Source organism: Accipiter gentilis, chromosome 34 (assembly GCF_929443795.1).
Source record: "Accipiter gentilis chromosome 34, bAccGen1.1, whole genome shotgun sequence".
Taxonomy (NCBI): Eukaryota; Metazoa; Chordata; class Aves; order Accipitriformes; family Accipitridae; genus Astur; species Astur gentilis.
In genome coordinates this window covers 5,301,788-5,328,405 of record NC_064913.1, presented here as the reverse complement: position 1 = coordinate 5,328,405, position 26,618 = coordinate 5,301,788, and the positions used below count along the sequence as shown (strand labels likewise).

The window sequence follows — 26,618 nt, the reverse complement described above, 5'->3', positions numbered from 1 at the left end:
TGCCACATACTTCGTACATCTGGAATTGTGACCCCTCCACGGGTGTTTAGCATGACTTGAAGAACTCCACGATTTTTATGGAGCTCTCAAAGTGTGAAATACGGTGTGCTTGAAAATAGCTTTAAAAGAATTGCTCTGTCACAAGGCAAGACGCGTGCACACAGGAGCAGGACTGCTTCCCAAAGCGAGACTCGGCCCATTCGCTAGACCACGACCAGCCTTCTGAATGGAAGCTCTACAGCGAGAAAGCCCACGTGTGTAACTCGTGGATAATTTGAGATAATTCAAAGGGAATCATCTCATTCCAGGGCCCTCCTTTGGGGAGAAGTATTGTTTAATTATAGAAAGACTTCTACAAAGAAGCTTCATATCTAATGATGAAAACAAAATAGTTCCCTGTGTTTTTCAACATTTTATATTTCATCGCTGAGAAGAAAAACCAATCTTCCACAGTCAGGAATATATACTTATTCTTCTACAGAAGTACTAAAAAGAGAAAAATACTGGGGAAATAATACTCAGCCTTTTAATTAACTCAGATTATTGAAGGAACAAAATGAAAAGAATGTGAGTGGAACATTAGCCCAAGATAATGGACTCCTAGCGACACTGCTACATAAATGAGGTACAGCAGATAATTCTATGAAAAATAGATTGAGCTAGAAGGCTTATTTTCAGAGTTGGAAATATTAATCCTTTGACAAGTTTTCTGCGTCATTAGTTAGCAGGTCAGTGCTGAAGGTGCCAGGCATTTTCTTAATGTACTGACAGTACTTTCCCTTGAAGTAAGTGGCAAGAAGATGCTCAGCATTTCCAAAAGTTATTCAGCATTTTGCAACTGTTTTCAGTTAGCTCAACTGGCAGGTGATGAAAACCCGAGGTACACAACTGATTTTATTTTAAATACAGTAACACGTGCAAGCTGCTTACAGTGGTTTTACATTACTGTGGAGATGTTTAAAACTGCTAGTAGGGGACACATTTTGAGATGGAAAAAAAAAAACCTACTGCAGGGTTCCTGTTGGTGTGTTAACTGGTGACCGCATCTCTTGCTGATTTATGGGTATTGTTCAGAGCATATTTTATTTCCGTTGTTACTACTTTTTGGCTGCCTAGGCTATTACTTAAAACCACACCTGATGATTAATACAATGCTGCCGTGCTATTTATGACTGTACTTTTTCCAGCATAGTTCACAGTTTATACTTGAAGGAGTAGTGCCGCTGGACAGAAAAGGGTTTTTCTCCCAAGACACAAATACAACTCCCACACTGCGAACTTCAGCAGCTCCCTACAGCTAGGCCTCCCGCCGGGCGTCCCCCAAAGCGTTTTCGGTTCGCCCTTCGGATTAGATTCTGCCTTTTGTTCCCTGCGGAACGACCTCTGGACCCTCTTTCCCCCCCCCTCCCCAAGCCCCTCAGCCGCTTCCCAGATCCAGAGCCGTCCCGCTTCCCGCCTTCCTCCTCCAGCCCCCTTCAGCGACTGCCAGACCCCCCCCCCCCCCGACACTAAACCCCGTCCTCGCCCCGGGGTCGTCTATCGCTCCGTCCTCCCAGCGCCCCCGCCATTTTCCAGGAGCCGCCTCAGGCTCCGACCCCGAGGCCGCCCTAACGGCCGCCCGCCCGCTTCGCTGAGGAGGGAGTGGGCGGGGAGAGCAGCGCCCACGTGACCCCGCCGCCGAGGGGGCGGGGCGCGCCGCCGCCGCGGCAGATGAGGGGATCAAGCGGCGACCGCGCGCCGCGTAAAGGCGGGAGGGGGTCGATCCGGGAGCGCGCGTACGCGCGCGTGTGTGTGTGTGAGGGAAGGAGCCGTCGGTGCCGCGCGCGGCAGGCGGAGCCTGCGGCGGGGAGGGGAGGGGTCCCGGCCGCCGCACCCCCCCCCCCCTCCCCCCCTCCCCGTACCGCACCGGCCGTGCCTCCCGCCGGACCCGTCTGAGGGGAGAGGTGAGAGAGAGAGCGGGAGCGCGGGGGTCCGCCGCCGCCGGGCCCTGGGCCGTGCCGCAGCGGTGGGTCTGGGGCGCGGGGCAGCGCCGCAGCCTTCGCGGCGGAGGGGTGTGTGTGTGTGTGGGGGGAGGGTGTTGCCGCTGAGGTGCCCGGCCAGGTCCCCGCCGGTGCTGCGCTGCCGAGGGGGGGTGTGTGTGTGGGGGAGGGGGGTTCTGCGAGCCCCCCCGGGGTCTCCGGTAGCGGCTGGGCCTGGCGCCTGGGTTGTGGGGGGTGGTCGCTCCGCCGCGGCCGCGTTAGGGCTCGGGTTTGTTTGGGACCGGTAGCCCGCCCCGCCGGGAAGCCCCCGCGCCTCGGCGGAGGCACCTGACGATCGTCCGGGTTTTACTTGACCGGCTGGTGCGCACCTTGGGCCGGCGGGGACCCGCAAGCCGCGGTCGGAAAACGGTCGGGTTAAGTACCGAACGCGGGTAAAATTTAGCTCCTTTGATTGTCGGTAACCTCCTTCCCCTCGCTCCGGGGAAATAATCTTCTGATTGAGCAACGCCCCGGGGAATGAAACCTAAATCCCTGTTATTGTCCCTAGTCCCTCGTTGCTGCCAGCCGCTCTTCTATATCTTTATTAGCAGGCCTTATAAATGGCTCGCTTCCAAAAGAGTGCGTTCTTGTGTTGTCTGAAGGCGTTTTGCTTAAATGCACTCGGTGATAATTCCGACGAGCTTCAGACCTTGGCTTGAAGTAATAGTCTTCGTAAACTGTATGTTATAGAAATGCTGTAGAGAATGCCTTTTCTGAGAGGAATCAGTCCTGAGGTTTTCCGAAAGCCATCGATTCCTGTGTGTCACTGAAGGGGTTTCTAACCTGAGATATTGCTGCTTGCGAGCTACTGTCCGAACAAAACAGAGTTTTTTGGGCCGAGGACAGAAAACCTTGTAAAACTGCTGATTTTCATCGGGAAGTTTTCTTGACTTCACTCATTTCAACTTAATCACAGGAAATATGAATCTGTTTGATCCATTAAGTGTTACACAGTTAGGGCCCTGCTGATGCTTATTTAATATCAACCTGATTTGCAAAGTTTTGAAAAGACAGTAGTTGATACTGAGTTGTTAGTCCACGGCAAGTGTGGGAGACGTGTGCATGGGTGTTGCTCCCTGCTTGTCTTTGTGAGGTCTGTTCTCCAGCTAGTGACAGTTCAGAGTTGCTATAGTACTGGCCTTAAATGAAGGGAAAAGAAGGCCAACAACACGATTTCGCTTGTTGGCTATCGAGTAGCTGTAGAAGGGACTGGTGAAATTCTCTGTGTGCTGTTTCACTTTAGAGTTCCCTGCAAACTTCTGAGGATGTTTGTTGTTTCAGCCATGCACTAGTTTTTCATCAAAACCCCTGAGCTTTGAAGTAATTTGTTTTGTGAGTATATAACTCTGCTGTAGAGCCCTCCTTTCCAGATGCTGATTTAACGCAGTCTGCTTCAAAATTGAAACTAGTCACAAAAAGAGAGATGCACAATTGCGGTCACTTGTGGGCTCTTTGGCTTAATTTTTCTATTGTTGTGGAGTTATGAAGGTGTTTAAAGTAAATTTGTTGAGACATCTAATTTAGATCTAGTGATGAATAGATCTTTCTTTTTTTTCCTCTTTTCTTCCTTTTTTTGGAGCAGGGAAAGAGCTCCTTTAAAACATGCTGTTCTGTAAAATTGGTTAAAACCTGACTTTTCAGAAAAGGGTCATCTAGCTCATGGGTTTCTTGCCCACAAATGTGAACTTCTGGGGTACTTAAAACTCTGTTCTATAAATGCTTGTTAAAGCTTGTTAACTTTTACAACGTAAGGAGGAATTTTCTGATGTTGCAGGAAAAAATGTTGGACTTGTACACTTTTTACAGGGATTTGAATCACGACAAAGTCAGGCTGATGTGCTGCTGTTCTTTCATTACTGCTTACTGTATTATCTCAGGGTTTTACTTCAAAGGGAAATAAAATCCTGAAATTAATAGACAGTAATCTTGGGGGGAAAAAAGTTTATTGAAGATTGCTCTCTTTTAGATTGCCTTTTTTTTTTTTTTAATTCTATTGAAGTGATCAAGATGTGTCTTGGGTGCTGCAGTACTTACTCTTTTCGTTTTGTCTGCTCTCATGCTTTCAAAGGAATGTTTGTGCAATTACCTAGTAGGAGAGACTATGCATATTTTGTATTCTGTGAAGTTGTGTTCCAGCCTACTCTCCCTCCAGTAAATCTTTGCATAGAGCACCTAGCCAAGTTTTGATAAACTCTGCCAAGTCAGTTATTAGGCTTTCACCTCTTCGCTGACTACTGTTTTACCACCTGTCCCCCCACTGCATTTTGCACAACTTCTGGTACCTGAAGTGTACAGGGGAGATTTCTAAGGGGTTTTTGTTCCTTCTCTCTCCCCATGCTGTGAAATTGCTGTCACTTCAGGCTATCTGTCAAATAATTTATCTGTTAGTCTCTTGGGCTTCTCTTTTGGAACAGAAAATAAATTTGTTGCAGAAATCACATGCCATCATATAGTTAAATGGGCCAAGCAGTATGGTTGGTTTGTTTGTTTTTTGTTTGGGTTTTTTTAATGAACCTGCGTAGAGCTCTGGGTTATTTAAATTTATGATTAAACACAGAACAACTTCTAGTGTTCGACAAACCAGAGGATTGTGAAGGAAGACAGAAAAAGACCTTCAGTGAAGAAATAGTGACAGTTTTCTGGGAAACGGGATAATCTTGCTACCTAAAAGTGTGGCTTTTTCTTCAGTACGTGCAATATGATAGAAGCAGTGCAAGCACAGAAGTTGATCTTGTTCCCCAAACTGTAATGTGGAAAACTTGGTGAGGTAAACTGTGGATCATAATACAGTATGCTGTTAATGAAGATCTTGTTTGTATGGCAGGTGTACTGTTGGGGAGGAGGGGAGCAGTAGCTGAAAGCTCTTTAAGGCAAGTATTTATACAGTCCCTGTTTTTACAGGAAATGAAACAGCATAGTTCTTCACCTAAGCTGTTTTGGTGAATTGGTGAGGAAGTAAAAAATAGTACTACTAAATGTCAAACAATTCTTTACCAAGTGAACTGTCTTCCCCCCTGCCCCCCCCCCCCCCGGCTCCCCATTCTGATGTGGTTGTAATGATATTGAATTAATAAAGCTTTTCTTTTTTGTTAGACAGCCTTTTCAATTAACTTTTATTATAACAGGTAGTTGATGGTAATATAGTTCAGAAATACATCTGTTTTAAGATAAAAGAGGTGATGGGCATAGTCTTGGTGGTTTTTTTTAAACAAGCAAACAAAAACCCCATAACAACAAAAAAAGTTTTTGCCAAAGGCTTTAATTCATTTTAGAGGACTGTTTCTGGATTTTGAGTGATTTTATATTTTTTTTTTCTTCTGTTGTCTTTGTGTTTTGGGTAAAGTTGATAACCTCTCTGTTTAACTTCAGCCTCTCAATAGTTTCCTTCCTTCCCTCTGCTGCTTACAGCTCTTCCACTAATACAAAGTGGAGAGTCATTCTTGGAGTTTACAGCTGGAGCAACATAAAGGGTTTTGTAAGCCTCTTGCTTCCATTGAAAACATATGAGCAAATATTGAGACTAATGTGACTTTCACAACTTCTCAAGATATTGGAAGGTCTAATTGTAACCAGAAAGTAGAAGAAAATAAGTTATTTACTTTGAAAAACTAACATTCACTTTCATGATACTGGAAATTAGTAGAGGACATGCATTGTTTCTGCTTTGTGGACTTAATTTGACCCTGGATTTGGAGAATCTGCATCATTTTGGCAATGTTTTTGCAAAATAACTTCTGATCAAGGAGATGGTTTCTGTGCCTAAGAAACTCCCATCAGTTTAGACACAGCAGAAGCAGCTCTGTGTAGCTTTATCTTAAAACAAACACTTGGCCAGCTCGTGGGAACAGCAAGTTCCATGCTTTTCCAGTAATTTGTCTCAATTAATTCATTTTTGTAATTTCACACCATAGTAGAGAGACTTGGTGCAGCTTGATGTTTTGAGAACTGACATTGACTTTTAAAGGGAAGATGTATGTGCAGTGTTGAATCCCATAAACTGAGCGAGTGATGTTTAGGAAACGCTGCTTGTAATAGGGCGCTGATTAGCAGCAGATACATTAGTCAGAAGTGTTTTATTCAGAGTAACTGGTTCTGGATTGTACACAGTTGAAATCTGGTGCAGTATTTTGCTATGTTTGTTATAAAACAATGTTTTATTCCATCTGTACAACAAGAAAATCTGTTGCAGATGTAATGTATATAGTAGCATAAGAAGCCTCTTGAGAGCAGCTAAAAGTGTTTGACAGATGGTAAGAGGCATTTGGGAAGTGAGATTTTCATTTTGGGGAAATAGCTTGGACTTCTGGTGTTAGGAATAAATAAACCTCATTTTCTTCACACTCTTAATTGTGGATATGAGGTTTTATCTCGGCTTGTTGCCTCAGCACAGGGTGCAGCACTGATCCTTCATGCACTAAAAATGCTACATCTGTCTCTTCAGAAGTTCTCAAGGTTCCAGTGACTTTGACGCAATACAGGAGTGTGTGTATCTGATCTTCCTCTTTTTTCTTTCATCCGTTTGAAAGTGTTCTCATTGCATCTAAGCTTGGGCTGGTTCGTATGCTATCTGTATGTTCATATGTTTTCCAGTGCAATAATCCTGTCACCCAGTCTTTGTGTTTTAGCACTGCAGAAGCTGTTAATATGACTATTCAGCTGAGATAAGGGCAAACAGCTTGTTTCTTCCAGAGTTATCTTTTGCTTGCCTGCAAACTGAAGCCATAGTATTTTGAAGGTTATTTTAAAGATCAGCAGGTTGCTTTTTTAAAAGGCTTGGACTTGGGAGTGCAGCTATATTACTGGTCATTTAAACATGTGAAAAAATATTTTTATTGAATGTGGTGTTCTTGCACAACTTAGGGAAGCATACATACTGTGTGTGACTTTTTTTGCTTGACAGTTTTGGCTGTTTAGGGAATTATACATCAGAAGAAAATGGGTTGGTTTTAATATTCATGTGTTTAAAGCTGATACAAAGTGGGTGGCCAAGTAAACTGAGTGGGGTATTTGACTGTGGCTTGGGCTTTACTTATCTTAGGAATGCTTTATTTATCTTAGGAATAGCTTTAATAAATTAAAGGATGCTTTTCATGGCTGCTTTCCCCTCCAAAGTAACGAATAAAGCTTTCAAATGATTTAATTGCCTCATCAAATGGCAGAAGCATTATTCCAAACCTGGCTTCATCTCATATATAGTAGGTCTGTTTTTTTAAGTACCTACAGAGGGCCTCATCTCAACGGTTGGCATATATTTCCTCAAAAAGATGTTATTTAGATGTTGTATTTCTTATAGATGATTTGGAGAGTTAAGACAAAAAGCTTACTACTTATAACTAGATGATACTACTTAGAGTGTTACATTGTTGAGATGAGATTTGTGTGGTAAATTATAGGTTCAGTTGGTGTCTAGTTCATGAATTATAAAAGATTCCTGGCTGCATTCTAAAGCAGAAATGTGACATTTTATGATTCGTGAAGCACTTGTTGCCAGGTACACAGCAAGTTCCTTTGCTTGAAATTTCATGTGGATTTTTTTTTTCTAATTACTGGTAAGGCATGTGGTAAAAAAGGATGCTTGTACAGGCAAAGTGAGTACTTTTCTAGGTAAAATATGGGCGTTTGCTTAAATATTGCATTGACTGATCTCATTTTTTAGTTAATATATTCAGATTTTACAGTCTTGCAGTCTTTGCAAGGTTAGAAAAAAGTATGATGCTGCTGTAAATCTGCAATGAGGTACTCCTTAAGTGGCACTGAATTAAGAAACACATTTACTTGAGAGCTTAGCTTCCCTTGTCTAGTTATGGTATAGTGGAAAAGATCACTCAGTATGAACATACATGATGGCAGATATAAGCCCTTTTCAGTACTAAATAGCATATTTTTTTCTTTATTCTTGTACGTTAAATTCTGATGTAAATACCTGCTTGAGAGCCACTGTGTTTTCTTTGAAACAGGCCACAGCATGAGAGGTCCTCCATGGTCTGTTCCTGCAGGTGATAACTAATACTGTAGAGTGGATGCCTGGAGTTGGGGGAAAAATACTGCTCTCAGTCACACAAAGCTTTTGGAATAAATCTGCACAAGTTTGTCACCCCCTGCACAAGCTGTTCCTTCCAGACCTGTCTCGGAGGTGGTTGCCTGAGGGACCTGCTGCGGCGTGCTCCTCCATGCCTGGGGACGTGTGGTAGAAAGGAGCAGGGTAGGAGTCTTGTTCCTCACGTGGTGGGACACCAGTGCTGCCAAGAAGAGGAGGCGGCAGTTTGTTCACAGTGGAGGTTTTAGTGCAACTCGTGAACCTTTATGTTGCATAAAGCAAATACTGTTCTTAAACACAGAAGTGATAGCTAGGATATTGTTTAGACATTAAACCAGTGAGTCTGCATAAACTGCAGTTCGTTATTTTGCAACCATGGGAGTCGAATCCTGCAGCGCCATACTGTACCAGGACAGTGGGTTTACCATTGTTCGTCACTGGAGAACTAGTCTAAGAGAAGGACTACAGCCTGAAAACAAATATTTAACATGGCTCTAGAAGATCATCAGTCTCCTTCCTTGCATGACTTTACCTTTGTCCGATAAGAGCTCCATTATAAGGTTTTTGATGTAAGCAGTTTCTTTTGCATAATTGAGAGCTCCCATGATGTTTTCTTTCAGTATTTTTTCCAGTGGAAAGCAATCACAAGAACAAGTTTATTTGTATCCCTGAAGTGAATTGAGCCAGTATAGATATCCATTTAGAGTAGTGCAATTGACCGTGTAACGCATGGAAAATGTTTTGGTTGAAACAAATTTATTATGACTTAATGTATATAACACAGTCTATGTTACTTGGGCCTGACTCTGTGAACTATTTAGCTTTCTCTTCCTCCTCATCCCCACCATCACATGTGTAGTGTGAAAATGAAGCAGCTCATTTGCTTGATGGATTGATTTATTTGTCCTCTCTTAGGCAGTTTACCATTGGTGTATCTCCCACCTTGTAGACAGGCACAGCTAATTTTTGTGCTTCTTGTATAGCAAGATGGCAGTAGTGCTGACTCCTTGTCTGTACTGCCACCCCCACCCTGGCTGCTGAATGTGAACCTGCATTTGTCTGTGTGCTTTACTGAATGCTGGCTCTGTGGAGTTACAGTTAGGAGCTCAACTAAATGTAATTGCTAGGAGTGATGCTGGGTGGAGGTGGTGTGGATGACCAGGGAAGCTTTGTTTCAGGCTTTGGTCATTTTCAGGTGAAGAGAGCCTGCGAAGTCAACCAAGCACTTGAGAAAGTGGACCTCTTTTCCCCTGAATATGTGGATGTCTAATTTAACGTTTTTGGAAGAAGTCACCTGCTCTATGCTCTAATATGACTAGTGTCAGTATTACCCTGTTTTTTCCACTAGTCCTGGAAGCTGCTGCACTGCTCTTTTTGAAGCATATTGGACACTCAAGATAACTGATATTTATTTTTTTTGTATTACAATCTAGAAGACTGAGTAACTTCAGAAAAAGAATATGTACTTTAAATACTTAAAACACGCTGATCTTATTAATACATAGTCCATGTATAAATACAGAATACAGTATCCACAGACATTAGGATGATGAGTGTAGGATGGTAACTAAGGGAAACTTTAACTTTTTCTAATATACTAGTCCTAGAAATAAGGGGGTGGTCCTGAGTTGAAATATTAACATGATGAAAATGACAAGAATTGAAGAAAAATAGCACAGCTATTGTTCCTTTTAGCAAACAATCTTTGAGTAATCACTAACAGGTTTAATCCAAGTCTGGAGGAAACAATGTTTGCGTAGAAGCCAAAGCAGTGTTAAAAAAATTTAAAAAAGCTTTAAAATGATTTGTTGAAGACCTCATATAATAGCTGGTGTTGTTGGAGGAAAAACCGCAGAGGAAAAGTTCTGTAGACTTGGGTCAGAAACAGGCATCAACTTGGTGTGAATACCTTGTACCTAATACCTCAGTCTCTTTGCAGCCGACATTGACACGGGGAGCTACATTACCTCAGCTAGCTTTTGTTAACAGTCTTTGCACTGTAAACCTGGGGCAAATGCAGTGATAATTTGGCTTTGACTAGTCTCTGTGGGCTTGTTACAAGCACTGTACAGCCAACGTACATTTATTCTGAGTATAGTATAATGGGTTCTGTCTAATTTTGGATAATACATTAAATTTTGCTAGTATGAGCTGTACAGTTGAGTAACTGGTTATGCTGCAGCAGAAGTTAATGCAGAAATGCTCTCTTCCCTTAATGGTCATTCTTCTTAATGCTCTCTTCCCCCTTTGGGAGGGGAAGAGAGAGGTCTGTGCATCAGAAGAAGTCATTTAGGTCTTGTACTGGGGAGCCAAGATTCAAGGTCTATAAGAAGAAATTTCAGGATGAATAATAGTGTTTAGACTTGTGTGATTTCCAGCTCTCTAGATGCTAGACCATGAGTAATTCTCTGAATAAGATATGTGCTTTTCTGCTATTTCCATTGCTTATGGGGAGAGCTTACAATGCTCTGTGCTTCTCTGTTACTGACTTCTGTTTTTTTCCCCCAATCATACTCTTTTCCGATTCAGGCAATGCCATGAAAGTTATGGTAATATAGAAGGAGCAGGGCAGAAGGAGGATTGAGGAAGGCGGTTGAATTCTTACCTGAAGCAGCAGATAGGGTTAATTTAATGTGACTGAAAATCTGGCCACGCTGATGTGTAACATACTTAAGGTGGATGTAATGTGCACATCGCTGATGGAGGAGCATCTTTTGTGAGTGAAGATGACTTGCATCACTTTCCTAACCTAATGGCATCTCTTCTCTGCCATGTTGAGGTGGCCTTTTTGGTTCTTTTCCATCCATTCTTCTTCCTACGTAGGATGCGAGGGCCTTCTGCTTGTTAGTTTTGTTGAGGAAAAGGCATCTGGGATTACTCTTTTTCCCTGTGATATATGACCTGTCTACTTTCTCCTGCAACTCCAGCTACACTGCCAGTTCTTATTTCCGTGGTTACTTACCGTCTTTCTCCTGACTTCGTCTCCTACACAGGTCACGGTTAAATTGCTGCAAGGAATCTTCTGTCTCATTTCTTGTAACTCTAGGTACCCTCTGACTAAGCATGGCTTTAGCTGTTTTCAAAAGATTATAGTTTTAGAAGAGGCCATGATCATAACCTTGTATTCTCTCCAGATAGCTGAGATGCTCTGGAAGACTACTAGGCTGGGGGAGGGGACTGGGTTTTTTGTTGTTGTTTGGTTTTTTTTAGAAGCAATATGCTTTCCCGTGTTAGATAGATGGTGGTATGTGCTGTCTGTATGTGATGCAGACAGTGCCTGTGTAGTATCTGCTTTACTGCAAGGACTTGCTTAACCCATAGAACATAATTTGCCTGTGTGCATGTATATATTTGTGTGTATAAAAGAAGTGTGCTAGTAATATGTTAGAAGCAGATAACCTCCTGTAAACTGTTAGATGGCAATCCTCAGTCTTCAGGCTAAAGCAACAGTAGGGGTAGCTGTGACCTGAAGTCCTTCATGTTATTTGCAGTGTCCTTTAGAAAAAGAGGCTTTTTGTATGGATAAGAAAAGCAACTTTGGTTAATCTGTACGATGCAAATTGTAGACTCTGAAGGTACCTCTTTGCTTTGATTAGCGTCTTTTTAAAAAATTTTCTAAGTTGAGTCTGCATGATACATGAGAAGTTGCAATTCTAAGCTAGTAATTCTAGCTTCAAAATTTACACTAAAGATTTTGTTAAACTGTCCATTATGACCTGTTGGAGGCTGAAAGATTCACATAGTGGTGCATATTTCCTGTACCAAAATTACAATTTTGTAATGTTTCTTTTGTGATCAAATGAAATTCTTATCAGTAATTAAAATGTAGTCTTTGTGACTGTAAAGAGAAGCCAATAAGCTAACATTTGAATCTTGTTTTGTATGCAGAATTAAGGACTCCACACTAGCCTACCTATAAAGTTTTACTTTTTGCTGTTTTTAAAAACAGTACCTTGATTCTAGCTTGCAAATAGGATTGTAGTTATACTTAACTGTCACTAACCTGTGCTGCAGTGAAAAGTGGCTGGATAAACCTTAATGCAAACAACTACAGGAGCTTAAGGTCTGTGATATTTACAAGCAAAAAGAAACCTCCTCTACAGAAATGCCGATTCCACCTATTTGAATAACGCACAAAATTACTGACTCTAAGGAGAGGTTTTAAGATGGATTGTTGAAATCATCCACAAGAATGAATGTTTTCCCTTGATTGAAAAAGGTTCTCCTTTCATCAAAAAAGAAAGCCTGCTGAGGCAAAGCAGCACCAAGCAGAAAGCTTATACATGCTAATCAAGGTAGAAAACAGAATGGAGAGCAATGAGCTGCCTTATAAAATGAGGGAAAAACCAGTGAAAAATAAACCTGAGAGAGTGTACAGATGGGTCTGTACCATGTCAGCTACTTGAATTAAATATTAACTATACACGCTTACTGTCAGTACTTTAAAGAACAGTGCTTGATATTCCTCTCTGTGTGTAACAAGAATATTTTCTTTTAAGCTTAATAATCAGTTCCTTTCAGTGTCATCAGCTCTGTTTGGTTCTCAGCTTGGAATAGGAAAACATGCTTTCTTTTTATGTAAACTAAGAACCGGTGTAAGGAAACGAGGCCTGTGGTGTGAGAGGGTTTGGTTTTTGGTAGTTTTGCTTTGTTTTGTTTTTTAAATTTGTGGAAGACCTCTGTTCTGGTCACTGTCACATCACAGGTTACAAATCGTGCTGCTTTGGTTTTCAGAGGCATGTTCGTGTTGAATTAAAACAAGCTTTAGTGCTTTTTTCTCTTGGCATATAAATTCTATTTGTCTGCAGTGAACTTGGAAGAATTGTCCTTGCATATCTTACTGTGATTTCTACTTTCTTTCCAAACAGAGCTTGATTTATATCAAAAAGAAGATTAAAGACCTGGTAGGTGGTTGCTATTTTCAAGTATAATAAATCAGTGAGTGTATGTTATAGCATTTATTGAGTATAAATACTTAATTTTTGTTAATAAAAAGTGACCAGAACAGATTTTTATGCATAATTTTTGACTATGTATTTTATTAATTATCAAAATTTATTTAACCCCTCTTTATGAAATGAACTAGTTCGTTCTCATTTATCTTAAGCCACTTTCCTCTGTGACTGACATTGTTTTTGTAAATACAACCCACTTATGAACAGGGCTTGTGTTATCCTCTAATGTAAATATACTGAAAGAACCTCTGTTTTTTTAATTGTCATATAAGCAGCATAGAGAATCAGAGCATGAATAGAATAAGGCAAACATCAACATTCAGCTGTACTGTTTCATTTGCATTATTCTGTGAATGCTTCCCAGTATCACCTGTAGGCTTTCATTCAAAAAGAGAAGAAATTACTGATCTTTATATCTTGTATAGATTAAATATTTGCCAATAGGAAGCTCAGAAAAATACATTGCAGATGTTGCTCTGCTTATCTTTCGGCATTGTAGTTCTTCTTTGTTCCCTTATGTGGATTTATTTCTGAACTCTGTTCCTTAATTATGCTCTATAATAAATTGTGGAGTCCTCCTTCCTCTTATTATACGTACAAGAATTCATTATGCCTCTGAAATTCTTAACCAGCACAACAATTCTCATGCTGCGAACAGTTAAAAATCATATCTTTCTGTCTAGTACCTTTGTTCTTCTTCAGCAGAACTTGCAACAATACCTTATGCATCAGGTTATTGAAGATCCAGCAGAAAAATTACACTACTGCATGGCTTAGCTTTCAGAAAAAGAGACCAGTAACACTGCGGTCACTCCATATTGCTGACTAATAATGGGAGGCTCGAGCCTCTCAAACCTCTGGCTCTTTTGTTTTTTATTTTAAACTTCAGGAAGCTAAGGCCTGTTGCATCTTAAGTAAATAATGTAAAAGGCAACTTGATTTGTGTGTTGCTCGTGAGAACTATAGACTAAAGACAATGAGTTTTTCATTTTTGCTTAAAATTCTGAATACAGAATATTGTCTGGCAGTTGACCTTTTGTGAAAATAGTGTGTACAAAAGCATTTGTGCTGTCAGACTTGGTAGAGGAAAGGGAAACTAGAGTGACAGAGATCTGACGTTACTCTCAATGCAGTGTCCAGAAGTGATAGCTGAAATATGTCTGAGATACTGCACGTAGGTCTGGACTATTATTCATTTTTGTGGGTTTAAAAAAATGCTTAAGTTACGAGTGCTAACAATCAATTTCATCAGGGTTTTTTTTACTGTTAGTTTCTCATAGGTGATTAAAATGTAAACTGCTTGCTTAGCAGATATTTCTATCTTTAAAATGCAGACTTAAGAAGCTTGGGTTGTTTTCCTTGCAAGATGAGTAGCATCTGTTGTGATTCATATGGCTTTAAGGTGTTGGCGGAAGTGTTGTAGAGGAAAGCACTTGACTCGTAGAATGATTTTCTGAATATAGTTTAGTGCCTTGATAGAGATGTTTGAATTTGAGCCTATGTCTGTGAATTTTTGGGTGAAGGGAAGGAAGGGAGGTGGTTTTTTGGTGTTGTAGGGGTTTTTGGGGGGAGTTTTTTGTTTGTTTGTTTTTGTCAGGGAGCAGCTGGTGTTTTCATGACTTGGAACTTGCTATAGCTGACCTTCTGCAGCCTGCACCACGTGTTCTGCGGCAGAGCAGATTTTCCAGAGAAAATCTGGAGTAGTGGAAAGTAATTGCTAAGTAACTTTCATATTGGTGAAAACTTGGAAAAAGACCTGAGTGAAGGAAGGTGTGTGTATGTTATCAGGGTTTTAACTTGTAATCAGGTAAGCCCTCATTGAATCCTCACCCCTTCTCTGGCGTGGAGGGTCCCAAGAGTTGCGTCTTGCAGGAGGAGAGCAGAGACTATGGGGCTTTTCTATTACCACTTAAGGGTGTAGTAGATACAGTTTTCCAACTTCATTCAGCATCTGCTTTCGTCTTGTGACACAATGTTGCTGTTGCTAGCCATACAGAATGAAAGACTACTGTAGCTCTGGTGGGCTTATTCTCCTTCCTGTTAGGATCATGTTTGCTTGAAATTTATTCCATGTTTTTAAAAGAAATTTTTTTTTATTTCCATGTTTGTCCTGTTGTAGCCATCTTTTAGATGATTGCTGTGTCATTTAACTGTTTGTTACACTTGTCTGACACTTTTACATGCCTTTTCTCCATCCCAACTCTATTCTTGGGTTTCTGCTTGGATAATGAAGTTGCTCAGCATCATACACAACTACCTTGCCTTACCTTCTCCTTCCATGTCCATAATAGTTTTCTCCTTAGCCCCATGCATCTCTTTTTCTTCGTTCACTTAAGCATATAGTAGCATATTTGTTTTCCTTCTTGGCTGCTGTCCTACCTGTCTTAGCAACTCAGAAACCCAGTAGTGTTCTTCACTGTTCTTCTGCCTTTCTTTACTTTCACTGGAGAAAAATACAGGTGTTCACTGATTGGAGCTTGCCAACATACATGCATATTTTGCTGCTGTGAATTTTTAAAGGTCTCTGCTTGAATCTTGTGCATTGCAATCTTTGCTGCTTAACTTGCAAAGATCATGCTATTGTAACAGTGTGGGAGAAGCTGCAGTGGAGGTGCTTATGTCAGCAAGTGTATCCTCCCTTCCCCAAACAAATTACTACAAGCATAAGCTGTACAAGCAAAAATAGTAACACTCCACTCCTCCCAGTACTGTGTCCAGGGAGGTTGCTATCAGCAGAAATTTATTTGTAGGAGCCCTACTGCTGATACTCTGGTGGAATGCAGTGATACCAGTCTGCTCTCCGTTGCAGCCTTGGACTTTGTTGTGTTCGCAGACTTAACAAAGATGCCATGTTATTGTGTCTTGGTTTGGGTTCCTCCTTCATCACTGTTTCTGATGTCTTATGCTTCTTGTAGTTTCCAGCGAATGTTTTGCTGAGTAGCAGTGACAGTAATTTTGATCTTAAGAGAAGCAGGCTGTCCTTTCTTATAGGAAGTGGAAATGCTGGTCTCTTATGAATTCTGATTTGTGAGCATTATGATGAGAAGCTCTCATGCTTGGTGTCCTGGGAATAAACCTGTTTGAACTAACATTTACGTACTTCGCTTGAGATGCATAATGAGGCTGACAGCTAGGAGAGAGTTTTTAGTTGGGGGAGCATTGAAATTGCTGTTGAGATGGTTCCTAAAACTATTGTTTTTGCTAGTGATTGAGCCATTTTTCTACCCATTATTAAATAAATATGAACCCACAATGATGGCAGTGTGGGGTTTTCATAGTTGTTCTCTTAATTCAATCTGTGCAGCAATATCTGTAAGATTTGTAGCAGTGGCATATAGCATAGTTTCCTTTTATCAAAGAACTCCACTTAAAATTTTACGAAGAAAGGGAATTAGAGGCCAAGGCAGCATATACCTGAATGCATCTCACTTGGGTTTTCCCAGAGTGAGCAGTGGTTCATTTTTGTGAAGCTCATGCCACGTGTGTCATGAAGTGGGCAAAGTCACTTTTCAGAGAAGAGTGACTGCTTCTGGGAGGTTCTGCATGGAAAGCTTGTTGCTGACAGACTAGAGGCACCTTAAAGGAGTTGGAGAGATTAGTGTAAAACTCAGGTGTTTGCTGTGCAGGCCAGTATTTTCTGGAAAGTCTGTGCCCTGATTCCAGACAAATTGGAAGCCCAGAGGGTCCAGATATAACCTTCTATAGCAGAATGGCACTTTCTAGTTGGGAATTTGAGGCTACTGCAGAAAACTTATTTTTATTTTGGTCAGCTGAAGTACAATGTCTTGAGTGTGCTCAAATCCCATACACAGGAACAGTTTATTGTGGGTCTCTGTTTTAAGGATGTTGCCTCACCTGCAGTAACTTAAAATTTTTATGTTTAATTGGCATTATGGTACATGCCTTTAGTCGGCTGAGAAAGGACCAAGATTTTGTTTTTCAAATTAATACATCTTGCATACTTTCTTACTACGTACAGTGTGTTCTGCAAATGCTTAAGCTGAAGGTTCTTGCAGCAACCTTACCGTATATTCTGTATATTGTGCTACCTAAACTAGGTTAAGGTAGAGAGATAAACTGTGTAAAATACTGCCATCTACAGCACAACTATGTGCAATAGCTGTAAAGGGTGACTTGACAGCAATCGAGATAACTCCTTGTCAAGAAGTTAAGACCTATTTCAAGCATTTAACTCTGGCGTGAAGATGATTCTGACTTTTAGCCGCCTCATAAAGGGGGTGCTTTCAAAATGAATAGCTAATTCAAGCTTGTCTAAATACCTGAACAGATGCTTGTTAAGAAGATATATTGTGTATATTTGAAAAGAAATTAAGCCACTCTGAACTCCAGTAGTGAATGAATGAAGTTATACCAAGATATAACATGCAGGTCACTGGAAACAAAATTCTGATGTTAAAACTGCGTAGTAACTATAAAATGGTGATAATTGGCTCAGATTCACTAGAGGATGAGAAATCACTTTACTTACTTATCCTTCTGTTGAAAAAGTGATGTTTCTACTTAGTGTTTTAATTGCCCCCCCCCATGAATTTACTTGCTCTGACAATAAAAACTAATAATGATGATTAATGTGAAGGACTAGATGCAAGAAGAAACTATAAAGAGATGCAGATTCTTCTGTTGTCATGATGTGACAGCCTCCTGTACAGAATAGCATGGAAAAATCATAATGCTATTAAAAGAGCAGAGTTTCATACCTGGCTTAAAATCTTTTATTATAATATGAATTTCAAGCTCAAATGGGAAAGTGTGGAAACCAGGAATGATAGTAATTTACTTTTAGGCAAAGCTACGGAGTGCTTTTGGTCTGCACCTGTGACAGTATTTGTCACGCAAAATGGCCCTTGTTCAGAGTCTGGATACTTTGAAAGGCTTTTGTAAGTGGCTGGATATTGGTCTACTATAATCTTTTGTTCCTTTCATTATTTAGGGGTGTGACTATAATCTTCCATTCCCTTCATTATTCAGGGGTGTGGTAACAGAATAACATAGTGATTGCTTCAGCTGCAACAAAACCAAGGGGTTGAGAAGAAACCTGATCATCAGCTAGAGATCCACATCCATCTGAATTTCATGGCAGGTCAACATGATTTTTCTCTTTTGTAAGAGGAAATACAATACCCATTGTAAAGTTGCTAAAAATCTTTTTGTCTCAAGAAGGAAGAAAAATTTAATATTCAACAAACTGTTTTAAAAGATCAGAACCACTTTTGATCAGTTTATAGCACTTTGTGTGTCTAAACTGGAATGATGCCACTCTTAGAGATATTATTGAAAATGGGCAATTGCTTGTAGTTTTGTGATGTTTCTTATTATTTTAAAGCCACTTGGATTCACAGAGATGATCTCTAAGAACACTCACTCTACCACTCTTAAATGTGCTTTTATATTTTTTAATGAAGCTTTCAATGTGTAGGCTTTTAGTTGGCTGTGAAGTCTGTCTGAAGCCTTACCTTGCAATTAAGTACTGTAGTGCGGGATTTTCCATGCTTTTCACACCTGGGAAAGAAGCAGTTAGAAAAATGAGAATTCCAGGTCCATCTGCCTGTCTAGTCATTCTGCTAATTAAAAAATGGTAGCCATAGAAAATGCAGGTTTGGCAACATAAATTTTAAGTAGCTTTCCTTGTCAATACTCAATCCAAAAGGCAGAAGGAATAAGGTTATGTTACTAGGGGAGAATGAAGTTAAGGTCTGTGAACATGAACTGTGCTGTGCAAGCTGAGAATGAGTTCTGGCCTGTATTGATATGATTAATATCTATTGTTATACATAAGCATGAAAAGGCAAAATCAAAACTTCATAGCCCACCTAGCTCATCTTTACCCTTTGTTTCTATGCCTATTTTTTTTTCCTGTTAAACCTTCAGCTTTGCTAGGATCAAAGAGTTCCCTTCATCAACCCTAAATGTTTCAGGATTTTCATGGAGAATTGAAGAATGTTTTCAGTTCTTGTTAAAATGTGATTTATTTATGAGTTACGATTTTTAGTAAAACAACTAACAGATACTTGAAGGTGTCTAAGGAGACAATTGTGCTTTGCTGCTTTTTTTTTTTTTTACATTGAATGCAGTATGCCATTCTCCAGTCCCAAAGTGGATAGACTGCTTAGCATTTTAATTGGTTTTCAAGCTGAATTCAGCTTTAATGTTCAAGGCCAAAGACAGGGTTGTGAAGGTTAATTATACTTATCAACATTTGGAAACAGTCGATTCTCGTTGTATGTGAAAGTGCTTTTCTCCTTGGTGGGGGGAGAGTGGCTTCTTACTTCATGATGCAACTGGAATGCTTATGTGCTTATCTTGGTTAGGTGATTTCAATGGATAAGCTTCTCAGTTATTTTACAGTTTGGTGCTTATAAATGACATTGACATATCCAAGTGGCCATTCATGTAAAATCTGGATTTTATGAAGTTAATAGTGCTCCTGGAGTTACTAGATCTTAATTTCATATTCCATGTGTGTTGCAGACAATCTGGGAATGAAAAAGCTTAAGTTATGAATGTCACAGACTTTCTAAAAGCTATCATGGGAGTGTAAAACGTGCCATTGCATTAAGAACTACTGGCTTATAGTATTCTCAAGTTGTGATCATCAGGAGGAGAGGGCAGCTTGTCCTCTGAATTCTGTTGAGGGCTGCAAAACGAAGGAAAGAAATACTTATGGGAAAGATTTTGCATACCTAAGTAGTTTTGAGAATAAAGGGCTCTGCATACTTAAAAATACTGATTTCAATGAAAGCAACATGTGCCTTTGCTTTACAATTTTGGAAGAAAGCCCTAGCAAACCTTTATTCTCTTACATGTTCATCGCAAGACTTCTTGAAGAAATCAGAGTTTTTAAAAGTTAAAGCTTCTAGTTGTAAGTACGGTGTACCTGCTGAAGTTCACTGCTTTGTATCCATGCCCACTGGTTTTGGATATTCAGTCTGGGCCCTCAGTCAATAATGGATTGAAAACACAGGACACGAGATTTCTGTAGTCATCCCTTTTAGCATAGCTCACGCTTGGAAACATGTGGTGCCAGTTATTCTTACAGCTACTCCTGCAGGAAATATAAATGGGTACATTCAGTTTTCTTCCTTCTGACATCTCGATGTGGTGTGTGAAAGTGAGCATCGGAGGTGGGATGTGCCCCAGGAAGTGGATGCTTGGCTACGAGTAAGTTGGTACATACATTTCTGTTCAGTTATAGCTCTGAGACCTGAGCTATTGCTGCCTAGCTCCATTTACATTGTGAAGCATGGGAATTAGTCTTTTATTCTTTTCCTAACTGAATAGAGTTTGAAATACATGTGTAAACTGCCTTCAAGGGAATAAAATGTGTAACATGGTACTTAGAGGTGTAGTTAACTGCCGGGACAGAGATACAGGGTATTGAGTTGCTTTATGCTAATATTATCTTGGTAGTTAAGCTAGTGTTATCTTGGTATTGTGTGTGATTTTTAAATGTGAAAGTAAACTATCAAATGCTGTTAAACTGATAACTCTTGTCAGTTTTGGTGACAGTATTGGAATGAGATAATGTCTTGAAGGGAAGCATCTAGTTTTTAATCTTTTAAAAATAAATTCTCTCTTAGAATATTCTCTCTTAGAAGTATTCTTTATTGTAAAAACACAAACTAGATTTGCTGGAGCTCACAAGCATTGCATCCTTCCTTCCAGACGTTTGTGTCTGTCTTCTGTCTGTCCCTGGGCTCCCAAACTGTGGCATGTCTCTTGCAACCTGCATCATGCTGTTCTGACTTCCCTTAACTAGCTGTGTATTGAGGGGATGGATAGAGGATGGTGGGGAAGCAGGATTCAAAACTTCCTATCACACAGTCCTATGGGATTGCACAGCTGAGAGGGTAGCATTCACCTTAAATAACATGCTCAGGCTATCTGTTGGCCTCCTTAACCCATTTTATAGGAAGGAGAATTCCCAGTACTTGAGTAGACTGGGAGGAACGGCAGGAAAGGGTGTCTTGTCCATTCAATATTTGTTTGGCCCTGAATGGAATACGTCTTTGTCCAGGATACTAGGTTTTTTTCTCTCGTTATTTTCTGCTCTGAAGCATTTCAAAGAACTTCCAAGGAAGTGTCAAGACTTTGCTTTCCTGGCTGTGCTATATGAAGTGACCTTACAACCACTCCCTGGTTGTCAAGAAACAGAACCCTATTATCCCAACCATGACACATACTTTCTTTCCTGCTTGAATGAATTTAGTGTCTTCAATATTGGTCCCTGAAGCAGAACTGCTCTTCAGAAATGGGATAGTTTTGGGAACAAATGTGTTTAACTCCTGTGCTTGAAAGCTGGCTTTGAGCTGTGAAAGGCTTAGCTTCTATTTTCAGCTCTGGCAAAAATTATTTTTATTGAAGTTGCTTGTTTGTCGTTGCAAATAGGGTGAGCAGTTGCCTAACCTATGTTAGGCAGCGATATTGAGCTGATTTCTGAGGGCTGTGAGTTGCAGGTAAGTTGTCACTTGGTGACGGTTATATCTGTTCCATAGCTGCTTGTTGTGGCAGGCTAGGTGCTTCTCATTGCCCAAAGAAATGTCATGAAGGAACATGTAATTTGTTGAATAGAAGTAGGTGGGGAAACAAGAGGTCTAGTGCTAGGTCACTTGCCAAGTCTGCAATGCGACAGTATTTTACAGTTCTTGTGGATCAGGTTATATTGTTTAAATGCTATTGGTTCATCGTGTTAAAGTAAAAGCTATGTGAGATTCTTGCAGCAATTCCAAATCAAAGTTGGTCAGTTACTCAGTTTCAGAAAGACAAGCTTGGATGTTTGTTGCTAAAAGCACTAGTCCTTGTTAAGCCTGTACGAAGGCTATTTGACACATTTGTTTGTGACTTAAAAAAAACCCCCACAAAACAATGAAGAAAACACACCCAGAAAAAAACTACTTCCCCCCCAATACCACCCAAAAAACTCCCAAACCAAAACCGACCAAAAAAAACCAAACAAAAAACCAACCCCCCCAAAACCTATGAAAGATCTTGAATTGCAAACATGTAGAATAGCACTGACACCTAAAAACCCCAGAAATTAGGTTCATCGGCTCATTTTAATTAGGTAAGCAGTAAAGTTAAAAAAACCCTAAACTTGGCATAAACAATGGAAATCTAAATTAGACTTTCTAAATCTTTTTAATAAACCATGATGTGTAAGCCAGATACTATCGCTGCCTGTTTGAACCTGCTGCTACTTTAAGTTAGAATTTCTAGGGTTTTTCCTATTGCAGTAGGCTTCTCTGACCTTTTGTTCTTAAATTCTCGTACAGATATCCTGTATCTTGAAATTGTGGAAACTACCTTCTAGTGCTAGCCAAAAGAAATCCACAGAAATGCCATCTCTTATGTCATCAACTCTATTTTAATGTCAAGAAGAGGCACTGCTGTCAAGACAATAAAACTAAATTGTACATGAGAAAAAACATTAGGTTCCTGTTTGAAATATCCACAGTGTTTAATCCTGCAGAAATTCCACTTCATAAAAACCTCTCAAACACGATATAACTATTGCAGCTAAGCACAGCTCGACTGAGGCTTCTCTGCGTTAAGTCGCCTTTTATGCTTTTGATCTTAGAACTTGCATTGATTTTTCTATTTTATGTATTTCAGGTTAGAGCAGAAATTAGGATTGCAGTTACTCTCTTACCTGAGCCCTTGTGAAGTGTGTTCATGGTACTTAATTAGCCGGACCCAGTGAGGTAATCTCAGTTCTTCGGTGAAACTAAGCCATTGGGGTATAGGAAAGTGATTCTGTACTGGTAGGTCTTTGGGGGCTCTGGATGAGGAAGGATGGTCTATTTTATTCACTTCACATTAATGCTATTTCTCAACAGTGCTTGCTAACAAAAAACTATTACCACTGTTAGACTTTGGAAACCTGTAATCTGGTGTTATTTCTAAATGAATGCAGTTAAATGGCATCACACTCAGAATTTGAATCATTGTATTCTTCTTGGAAAGGTCTTAGTGAGTCACCTAAGTCATATTTTGAGATTGGTCTTTTTTTCAGTGCACAGAACCAACTGCCTCCCCCTCCACTTTATGAAACTTAAGGTATCCTTTCAACAGGTATGAAAACTTAAGACCTCTTAAGGTATATCTCGTCTCTGAAATGAGTTACCCATCCTTTTCAGTTCTGAGAAACCGCAAAATGCACAGTGCAAAAGAAAGATTAAAAACCTAGTAGAATTGCCACTTGGAAAATTGCTCCATTGCACTGACTCAGTTTTGGAGGTATATTATTTGTTTGAATTTCGTTTTCTTCTTTTTGCTGTAGATGTGCATTAAGATGATTTTCTTCCCCTTCAACTCTTTGTTTATTCAACAGTAGCTGTTTATATTGCTTTGGACTTGAGAACCCTCATCACATTTGGATCAAACGGAACTTGGTAGCATACAGATATGGAACAAAAAGATACTTTGTACTCGAGGGAGCTTCTAGTCAAACACTGACAGTTACTGGTTAAGAGATACAGTAAGAAAAGTAAAGATTGGTATCTGCTTTGGTTAGTTATCGTAATTTCTGGGAAGACTGTGGTGGAACCTTATGTGATACCAAAAATCTGATACAGTATGTCACTTGTAGTCACCTTCTTACACGTTTCTGCTCTTTTGAAGGTGTGCGAGTCTGGGGGGTTTTGGGGAGTTGTTTTTTTAGTATGGTCTCTCCTGCATGTTCTAAGCTTTGACCTTTAGAGCTGGGTGATGCAGAGGGTACATATAGCCATTAATGTATTAATTTGAATTTGCTTTAGTTACTTTGGATCTGTGACCATTGTCAAGGAATGGACTGAGAAAGATTTGGTCACTCTTGAGGAGGACAGTCATCCTGTTCCTCCAGGTGTCTGTAACTCCTGCAAAGATGAGAGAGGGACCATAGGTGAGAAAAGTGGGTGGCTCTTCTTAAGCAGAAGATTGTGTAGTCTTTTGGACACAGTCTTGGAAAAATGTTCTTATCCACCCCCCAGCAACAGAGATTTTTAAGCATAAATGGTATTGTAGTGTAAGTAATACATGCTCTAATGCCTGAGATAGTTGCTTACTGTTCATATTAAAACTGCAAATTGTTTGTAAACTCTTGGTAAGCGAAATGTTTTACAACTGTCTGACCAGGTGCGTATTCTGAAATCGTGGCAAGCTGGAATCTTGCTTGTGTTTGCTTAAGTCAGCTTGGAAAGAAGCAATGTAGGAAAAAACTGCAATAACTTTTGATGTGGCAATGAACTGTCTGCATGATGTTGCCTATCTCTCCAAGCAAAGTCACTGAGATACAGAAACTTTACAGTAGTTTAAGGTAACTTTTTACTTTGTTTGCAATAGGTAAAGAGCACTCATCTAGTCACATATAGTTCATCTGGCAGTTGGTAACTCATTTATCTGCAATAGTGTGATTACTTGCCATCATGTATATATAATCTCAGAATAGCTCTCTGAAACTTTATTCTTCATTAAGTTGACTATTCTTGACCTGCATGTGAGACTTAAAATATTTCTGTATCTGTGATTGCATTATAACGAGGATGTTTAGAGGGTTTCATCACTGAAGGTAGTATTCTGCATCATTTGAAGTATTAAAGTAGACTTTCAGCATCCCCTTATTGAGGCTTTTTTCAGCACAATGAATTAGTTCTTATGTGCTTAAAGTGTTTTTCATAGGCTTGAAATAGTAAGTGTCTTTTTTTTTTTTCTCCTTTTTAATGCTTTGACTCTATTTGACAGTAACATCTGTCAAGGGGAAAAGAGAAAAATTTTCCTTTTAGAAAAAGCAAGGTTGGATTTTTGTTTTGGAAAGTTCCATGCAGAGGAAATCCAGATCTATCTTGTGTCTCAGGACGGCAACTGATTCCACTTTGGCATCAGAAACAGAATGACTTGTTCTGCCACCTACCCATCTTGTCTGTGGAAACATCTCTGCTGACTTATCTTACTTTTTCATTTCAGAAAAACATTTAACAACAACATTGCTTTTCCTTTTGCCTTGGCTTGACTCCATTTCCCGCAGTAGTTTCCAGTCAGTGTTGGGTGAGTCTGTAGCTGTAGACATAGTCCATTCTTGCACAGGCTGTTATGGTTGGAATGGAGGTGGGTGAAGAGGTGGCCTTCAGCTGTTCTTTACCACTGCCATGCCAGACCTGCAAGCAGAAAGGCAGGTGCAAAGTCCCATGGCTTAGCTCAGTTTAAATCATCTGTGTTTTGAGAGTGTCTGTTTAAAATAATTTGCAATAATGGGTGTCCCTCTGACAGAAGAGAGTTAGGGAGCACCTGCACAGACAGGCCTGTGGGCAGGTCTGAAAGGCAGCAGTTGTAGTGGGGAAGGCAGAGGACCAGGTGTGGACTAGTAATCTCTTAACCCCTTTCAGCTGTGTCTAGAAGAGTGTGTCACGCTGCAACTTCATAGGCTGCCAACATGACAGCTGAGAAACCATAGGGAGTACTAGCTGGCCTCTCATCACAGTGCAGAACAACTTTTTTTTTTTTTACTCTGAAATATCAATAGGAGCGTTTTGGCTTCTAAAGCAAACCTCTAGATGAACAGGAGTTGACTAGGTAGATGGGGGGGTGGGAGGGCTATTAGTAGTACCTTTACAGTTGTGAAAGAAAACTTCTAACACTGTTAGAAGAAAGGCAGGATTCCCTGACTTAAAGTGATTACATTTGTCATCATGCTCCTTTCTTAAACCTTTTTAGTTTGTCCTCTTTGGGCAGGATAAACGCAAGGTACAAATAGCAAATGTGCCTTTGTGTCTGTGGTGGAGTTCTGAAATGAAAACAGTTTGCAATGTGTCTAACCATTTAGTCTGACTGCATCTTTTTGTTTTTCTTCAAAGACTGTTGTTGACCAGTTTAACCTTGTTTAAAATTTATACAAGTATATCTGCTGTAAGATTGGTTTGGCATCCACTTGGTTATTTTGCTGGTTGGTATTGCAGCATCTTGAAATGTAAAAATAAAATGCTAGATTTGGCTATGTAAGGTTTGATCGAATCTTCTTTTTCTACATCATCACAACAAAGCAGAAAAAATCTTTTGAATATTTGAGGCTTCGTAGGTGCTCTCTGGTTCAAGCTTAAGTGCAGAGAATTTAATTATTTAATGCCTCTCTTGTTCTTATCCTCAAAAGTTAGGCTGAACACTGGGTAAAACTAGCCTGTAGAAGCAAAGTGAATAATGGTCTAGGTAACCAGACACACTTATGTGAAGAAATAACTATTTTTAGTATTGAGACTTACAACTCCTTTGGATTGTGGGAGCAGTCTTAGAAAATATGCATCATGAAGACTGCGATGGGTTGGGGAGCTTTGAAGTGCATTTTAATGGCCAAAGGTCTCCAGAACACTTGGGACTTGAGCTTTGAGAGGATGCTGGGTCTTAGTACCTGGAGGTGACTCTTACCACCTCTTCTGTACTCCTTCATTTTTATCAGGACAAGTTTATCTGTGGGACACCTGTTTAAGGTAGTAATTTATTAAAGTTGCAGTGGCTGTTCAGAAGTTTTCTATCCTTTTTGTTCACTGCCATCTATCACTCTCAAAAGACAGCTATCTGAACCATGCTTCTGCTTTCCAAGGCTCTTTCTAGCTAAGACAT

At 40.1% G+C, this 26,618-nt stretch overlaps 1 protein-coding gene across 3 annotated transcripts in view; it reads left to right on the top strand.

The window, feature by feature from the left end:
- The first annotated feature begins 1,750 nt into the window (after nt 1-1,750).
- The window catches only part of OSBPL8 (oxysterol binding protein like 8), a 95,331-nt gene continuing 70,463 nt past the window's right edge, over nt 1,751-26,618 (top strand). For 2 of the 3 annotated variants that reach the window (XM_049792013.1, XM_049792009.1), the window contains exon 1: nt 1,751-1,943. The gene's annotated coding sequence lies outside the window, so the exon portion shown is untranslated. Of the gene's footprint in view, nt 1,944-1,984; nt 2,006-26,618 lie in introns of those variants that run through there. The other variant, XM_049792011.1, reaches the window with a different exon arrangement.